This window comes from Octodon degus, unplaced genomic scaffold (genome assembly GCF_000260255.1).
Source record: "Octodon degus isolate 3935 unplaced genomic scaffold, OctDeg1.0 scaffold00169, whole genome shotgun sequence".
Classification (NCBI taxonomy): domain Eukaryota; kingdom Metazoa; phylum Chordata; class Mammalia; order Rodentia; family Octodontidae; genus Octodon; species Octodon degus.
Window position 1 is genome coordinate 1468945 of NW_004524745.1, and position 6748 is coordinate 1475692.

The following is a 6748-nucleotide window of genomic DNA, read 5'->3' on the forward strand; positions in this document are numbered from 1 at the left end:
TACAAGAGATAGGAATGTTGCGTTAGGTGCCACACATATGTACAAGGTATATATATATATGTTTGGGGTGTGGTATTATACTGTAGGCCATCACACTGAGCAACATTCCTATCCCTTTTTCAGTCAAATTTCATCTTGAGATAGGGTCTCTCACCAAGTTGCTAAATTGCCTCACGATGTGTTAGAACTTGTTAGAACTCCTTCTCAAGTGTCCCACTGTGCTGCAATTTTATTTATTTTTTGGGGGGGAAACATATTTAATGATACATTGCTCTTCAGGGAACTGGTTACAGAGGCCTTTGAAAACTAAGAACACAACCATGCAGCACAGATCTGAACTAGTTTCTTACCACAACTACCCTGTACACTATAACCTTTTCTCTCCAAAATGACCCTCATCTCACATGAAAATCGTTGCCAAAGGAAAGCCAAAAATCTTGCTTTGTGGCCAAAAGGAAAAACAGCAATCTATTGGTTAACTGGTTACAGCAGAGAATCCCGAGCCCTTCACTGTGGTGTTTTGGCCTTCTTACTCTTGTTCTTGTCTCTCTTCTTCAGCCCATCCATGTTAGCCCTCAGCAGGTTTGAATAGGCCATCTGAAACTTACTTTAGAGCTCACCACAGTGCTAATCTTTTTCCCATTGTGGCTCTCAACAGACATTTGTTATCCGCAGGCTCAAAGCCCTCCACAGAGCCCTTCTTTGGGATGGATCTGGTTCAACCATCATATTTCTTCAGGGTGATGGATGCTGCCTGACGTCTGGCACTTCTGGAAGAGCCTGGCCAGCTTGGTCAGGAACTGCTCGCTCTCCAGCAGCACCATCTTTTTTTTTGTGGAACCGGGGACTGCCCTCAGGCCTTTGCACTTGCCAAGCAAGCGCTTATTCTATTGAGCTATCTTCCCGGCCCCCCAAACTGTTTGACAAAAGTTTGTGCTGCAATTTTAGACCTGTGTCATAATGCCTGGGAAGGAGATGGTTCATCTTTTGAGACAAGGGCTTTCAATGGAGTTCAGCCTGGTCTCGAACTCTTACCAATCCACTTGCCTCAGCCTCCTGAGTGCTGGGATCATAGTTACGTGCCACCACACCTGGTTAGAGATGGTTTAAAAAGGAATTTTTATGCCAGGTACGGTGATATATGTCTGTGATTCTGGCATTCAGGAAGCTGAGGCAAGTGATGGATGTGAATTTTAAATCAGGCTGGGGTATATAGTGACTTACAGAGTGAGACTATCTCAAGAAGAAAAAATTTTGCCACTTCTTTTACGGAATGAGAAGGCCTCTGTGATGGGCTTCAATTAAATGATGTAATATGTGTGATGGGATTGTTTTATGGTACTGGACACTAATGCCAGGACCTTGCACATGTTAGACAAGTATTCTATCACTGAGCCAATCTCCAATCTTGTATTTTTCATTTTGGCACAGGGTCTTGTCATGTTTGCCAAGCAAACATGTGTTGAACCAGGGACTCTCCTGCCTCAGCCTAAGTAGTAAAGTTTATAGGTGTGGACCACTGTGTCCCCCTCCCCCCAACCCAGGGATATTTTTCTGCAGGACAGGAGTGTTAATATTTTGTTGGGGTCTTGCTATGTAGTTTTTTAATTTTTGTATTTTTTAGGGAAGGGTCTACAGGATGTTCAGGGTCTCACTACAAGATCGGACTCATAATGATCCACTTGTTTACAGCCTCCCAAGAACTGGGATTACAGGCGTGCCACCAGGCCCAGTCTTAGCACACCCAGGGGTGGGGCCAGCATGGCACACCTGGCCTGGGTGAGGATTGAACCCCCAACCCCTGCACCTGCTTGCAAGTGTTTTAATCCACTGAGCTATTTGGTTGGCCCTTGCTATGTAGTTTAGACTGGCTTTGAACTCATTATGTAACCCAGGCTGGCCTTGAATACTCAGCTATTCTCCTGTCTTAGCTTCCCCAGTGCTGGGATTATAAGCACGCACCATCACACTTGGCTAGCTCAGGGAATTTTGATACTTATTTTGAAACAAATTTTAAGGTAGCCAGGTGTGATGGCACAAATCCAGCACTCAGGAGACTGAGGCAAGAAGATTATTGCAAGTTCAAGACTAACCTGGGCTACAAATTGAGCTCAAGGCAAGACAAAAAATAATTTTTTTAGTTCAATCCCCAGCTTTGCCAAAAGAAAGAAAGAAAGAAAGAAAGAAAGAAAGAAAGAAAGAAAGAAAGAAAGAAAGAAAGAAAGAAAGAAAGAAAGAAAGGTAAATGGCTGAGGACATAACCAGCGGTGGAATGCTTTCGTAGTATGTGCAAGAGCAGATTTGATCCTGGCTATGTAGCCCAGGCTGGCCTCAAATTTGTAGCCATTCTCCTGCCTGTCTCTTGTACCTGCTTGATCACAGGCATGTGTTGCACAGCTGGCATTAAGACCTCTATTTTTTAAGAACCCCTGATCGATACCTTTGTCAGTTTTTGTATGTATATTATTTTCCCAGTTTATAAAAATCAAATCAGGGGCTGGGGAGATGGCTTAGTAGAATAAGCACTTGCCTGGCAAGCTCAAGGGCCCGAGTTCAATCTCCAGTTCTGAGGAAAAAAAAAAAATCAAATCACTTATTCTTTTAGCACTTATCTGGAATGCTACCATTAAAACAAAATTTTCAAGTGTCTCATGGTTTTTGCTTTTGGTACCAGGAAACAAACTCAGGCAGGCCCTTGTGCTTGCCAGGCTGGGACTTCTCTGCTGAGCTATTCCCCCCAGCCCTGTCTCAAGGTCTTTTGAATTTATCTGCTACATTCATGAGTGCATGCATTGAGACCCTATATAACATCATCCTGTTTGCTTTAAGTTTCGTATTTTAGTATTCCTTTCTCTAATTTTGGAAGTTACTTTCCTTTGAGTGTTAGTGGTTTGTTCTTTTTGAGACAGGATTTCACTATGCAGTTCAGGTTAACCTCAAACTCTTCTTGCTTTAGCCTCCTGATGCTGGGATTAGTCATGCACCACTATGCCTGGCTGTTAGCATAAATTTTAATTTGTATAAGATTTGTAATTTTGCCATTTTCACTAGGATTTTTTTTTATTCTTGGACTGATCACACAGGATTCCTTAAACATAATTGCAAGTGGCTTTTGTGTCAGTACTTTATTCACCTGATGTTTCATTCTAATCTTTTTTTTTTTTTTTTTTTTTTGCGGAACCGGGGATTGAACTCAGGCCCTTGCACTTGCCAGGGAAGCGCTTATTCTGCCAAGTCATCTCCCGGCCCCTTATTCTAATCTTGATGTTCTTTCTAGTCTCAAAATTGTGTGCTGGTGAAATTACCCACAACACCAAAATCCCTCATTCCAATGAGATTTATTATTTTCTTACTTTGCCTACAATAGTACCTGAGTAATTTGAGGGAAATACTTCTATGCCTTCTACCAATTGTTTGACAATGTAGGGAAATTAGTTTGTATTAGAGGGGACTGAACCCAGCATATCTTCCCATTAAGCTTTTTTTTGTGGTTGACTCAGCCTGCCCTGGGGGTCGGGTTGGTGTAGCACGTGGTGCCAGGGATCAAACCTTGGTCCCTGCACTTGCCTAAGGAGGCAATTTTTTTTTTATTTTTGCAGAACTGGGGAACCAGGAATTGAACTCAGGGCCTTGCGCTTGCCAGGCAAGCGTTTATTATTCTACTAAGCCATCTCCTCAGCCCCTGGGAAGCGCTTTAGTCCATTGAGCTAGCTTGCTGGCTGGCCCACTGAGCTATATTCTCAACTTTTTTTTGTGATTCAGTATTGATAAACATGTTACTCAGGCTGGGCTTAAATTTGCAGCCCTCCTGCCTAGGTACCTACAAGTGTTGGGATTACTGGCATCAACTGTCACATCTAATTATTGATACCAACTACAGGTATGTGCCTAAGGAAGCATAATGTAAACTGTAATAAGAGCAGCTAATATGTGGATTCCCTGAAACAAGGGTATGTTACATTCAGTGTCAGAGTCTAGTAATATTTCCATAGTCAAATATGACTTTGGTCTGAAGCAGGATTTCAAATTCAAGAGCAGCCTGGGTAATTTAGCAAGACCTTATGATGCCAAAATACAAAGGGCTGGACACACGACTTAGGATAAAGGCCCCGTTAAGACTCCCCAGTATTGCCAAAAAGTCTGAGTGAGGGTGAAAACTAAGTTTTGTTAGTCTGTTGGGCTTTGGGGCATTACCCATTAAAAGTTCCTAGAGCCAGGGAGATAGCTCAGTTACATAAGTGCCTGCCTGGCAGGCACAAGGTCCAAAGTTCAATCCCCAGTACTACACACAAAAGTCCCTAAATGCAAACTAGTTTTGGAGGCAGATTCATTGACCACAACAGCTCTGTTAACTGAGAGTATCTTGCTGAAAGGATTGAGATTTTTTGATGCAGTTAGTGTGCTCCTGGCTCAACATAAACGTGAATGGTATTCTGTGCTATCACACATCAATTAATTTCTATCAGTGTGACAAAATTTAGATTCATATATATGTAACTACACAGATCAGACTTTCAGTGATGTTTTCAGTCTCCCAAGCACTGAGATTACTGGCACGTGCCACCATGCCCAGTCTGTTGCAATTGCCATCTCAGCATGCCAGGGATTGAACCCTTGAACCCCAGCCACTATACTCTGCCTACATAGGCACTTTAATCTAAGCATCTGGCCAGCTGAATATTTTAAAATTTTGTTGTTACAGGGGCTCACTAGGCAGCTCAGTGATCCTCCTGTTCTTGGCTTCCTCAGCGTTGGATTTCCGGCATATGTCACTACAGCCACTGTGGCCAGCATATCCTGCCCAGGGGTGGGGTTGGGGCTGTGTATGTGGTGCTGAGGGGATGGAACTGTGATCCCTGTGCTTGCCTAAGCAGGTGCTTTAGCCCACTGAGCTGATGCTGACCCCTAGATTCATTTTTTTATACCAGGGATCAAACTTAGGACCTTGTACTTGCAAGGTAGGTGCTTATGCTGCTGAGCTTTCACCCTGGCCCAGTTCATTTTTATAGTATCCCAGAGTAATAAAAATATTCACTTAAATTTGATACGTTTTATCCTTAGCAATTGTCAGTATGCCCACCAGAGTGTGGAAGTCTTAATTTATATAACTATGTCTCGTAAATGTTCAAAGAAAAGGCCACATGCATATTTTATTAGATGACCGAAACTTCAGTTAACAAATCATTGGCAAATCCATTCATCATTGAAGCTATCTAGTTTCAAATAGTTATCAGTCCATACCTTTCATGCAAAAAACCAATAGTTGGGCACAGTGGTAGCACACACCTATCATTCCAGGACAGCCCCAGGTTCAAGGCCAGTGTGGATTAGAAACCTTGTTAAACAGGCATTTATCCTAACTTTCTGGAATCTCTTATGTTGGGCATTCAGTTTCCATCACTTTCCTAAGTTCCTCTATTTTTTAATCTATATGTGCTCTAGAATCACTAACCAAGTATTTCATTAAGGTTACCATCACTATAGTTATGGGATCACAGGTATGTACACCACCATGCCCAACTCCTGGGCTTGTCTTTGGTGAGCTGGAGTTTCATCATGCTTAAGTGTCTTCTCAGTTTTTGTATTCTTAGTCTACTTCCTGGGTTGATGTTTGTAAATTGTTTATAGGAAATAGCTTTATTGCTAGTATTTAAGAGCCTTGGAAAATGACTATTTCTCAGAGATGTCTTCCAGGTGAAGTTGGCTTTTCAGTCTGTTGCTGGATTGTACCCTTTCAATTTATTGCGGATGAGAAGCTGCTGCCTATTTCTTTGGCACTGGCCTATATTGTTTATGATTCTTAGATAATCTATTTAGGAAGAGCAGCTCATTAGAACAGTTAATGTAGTACAGTCAACAATAGCATCAAACACAGCCTAGAAAATGAAAATCTGTGGTAACTAAATCCATGCGACTATAAGTGAATGTGAGGGAATGAAAGATGACAGACTATCCAAGGCTTGATAGGGTATATATATTAAGGTGAACCACAATGGTAGGTCCAACAATCTAAATGTCTAGCAGAGTTCAAGGAATAAAGCCACACACCCCTTTTGGTAAGATTAGTATTTAGCATAGATTATTATTACTCACATTCCATCTTGAAGGTATAGATAGAAGTTTGGAGATCCACGATTTTAAAGAACTCAATAGAAAAGACATCCTGTGTTTGGGTCCTAATATATGGGATAAGAAATGGAAGCCTAGTGTAGAAAAGGGAAATGTGCTGACTATGGGCACAGGGGCACTACAGGGTGGCACACAACTCTTCTGGTTTTCTTCCTCCTCCCTATTTTCATGTCCAATCCATCTTTGTTTAGGGGGGCCAGAATATTCCAACAGGTTTAGATCACCCATGAGCTGTCCCTCAAAGAGTTACAACTGAAGAGGAATTTCCAATGATGCTACTTTTTTTTTTTTTTTTGGTGGAACCGGGTATTAAACTCAGGCCCTTGCACTTGCCAGGGAAGCACTTATTCCACTGAGCCATCTCCCCGGCCCCAGTGATGCTACTCTTGTAAAGCCAAGTCTCTTAAGTCACTCTGTGCCTTGAGGGGCATGACATCCAAGGATTACAGCATCCACTACAAACATGGGCTCAAACACCATTCCACATGAAGTACTATGTGCTAAATACTTTTATTTTATTTTATTTTATTTTTTTTAAATATTTATTTATTTTTATTTATTACATTTATTTATTGTGTGTGTGTGTGGCCAGCTCAGCCCACCAGGGGGCGGGTCTGGC

At 42.0% G+C, this 6748-nt stretch overlaps 1 protein-coding gene and 1 pseudogene across 1 annotated transcript in view; both read right to left on the reverse strand.

The window, feature by feature from the left end:
* The window catches only part of Matr3 (matrin 3), a 51197-nt gene that overhangs the window by 39322 nt on the left and 5127 nt on the right, over positions 1 to 6748 (reverse strand). The gene's annotated exons all lie outside the window — the stretch shown is intronic.
* On the reverse strand, positions 508 to 824 carry LOC111813167 (annotated as a pseudogene).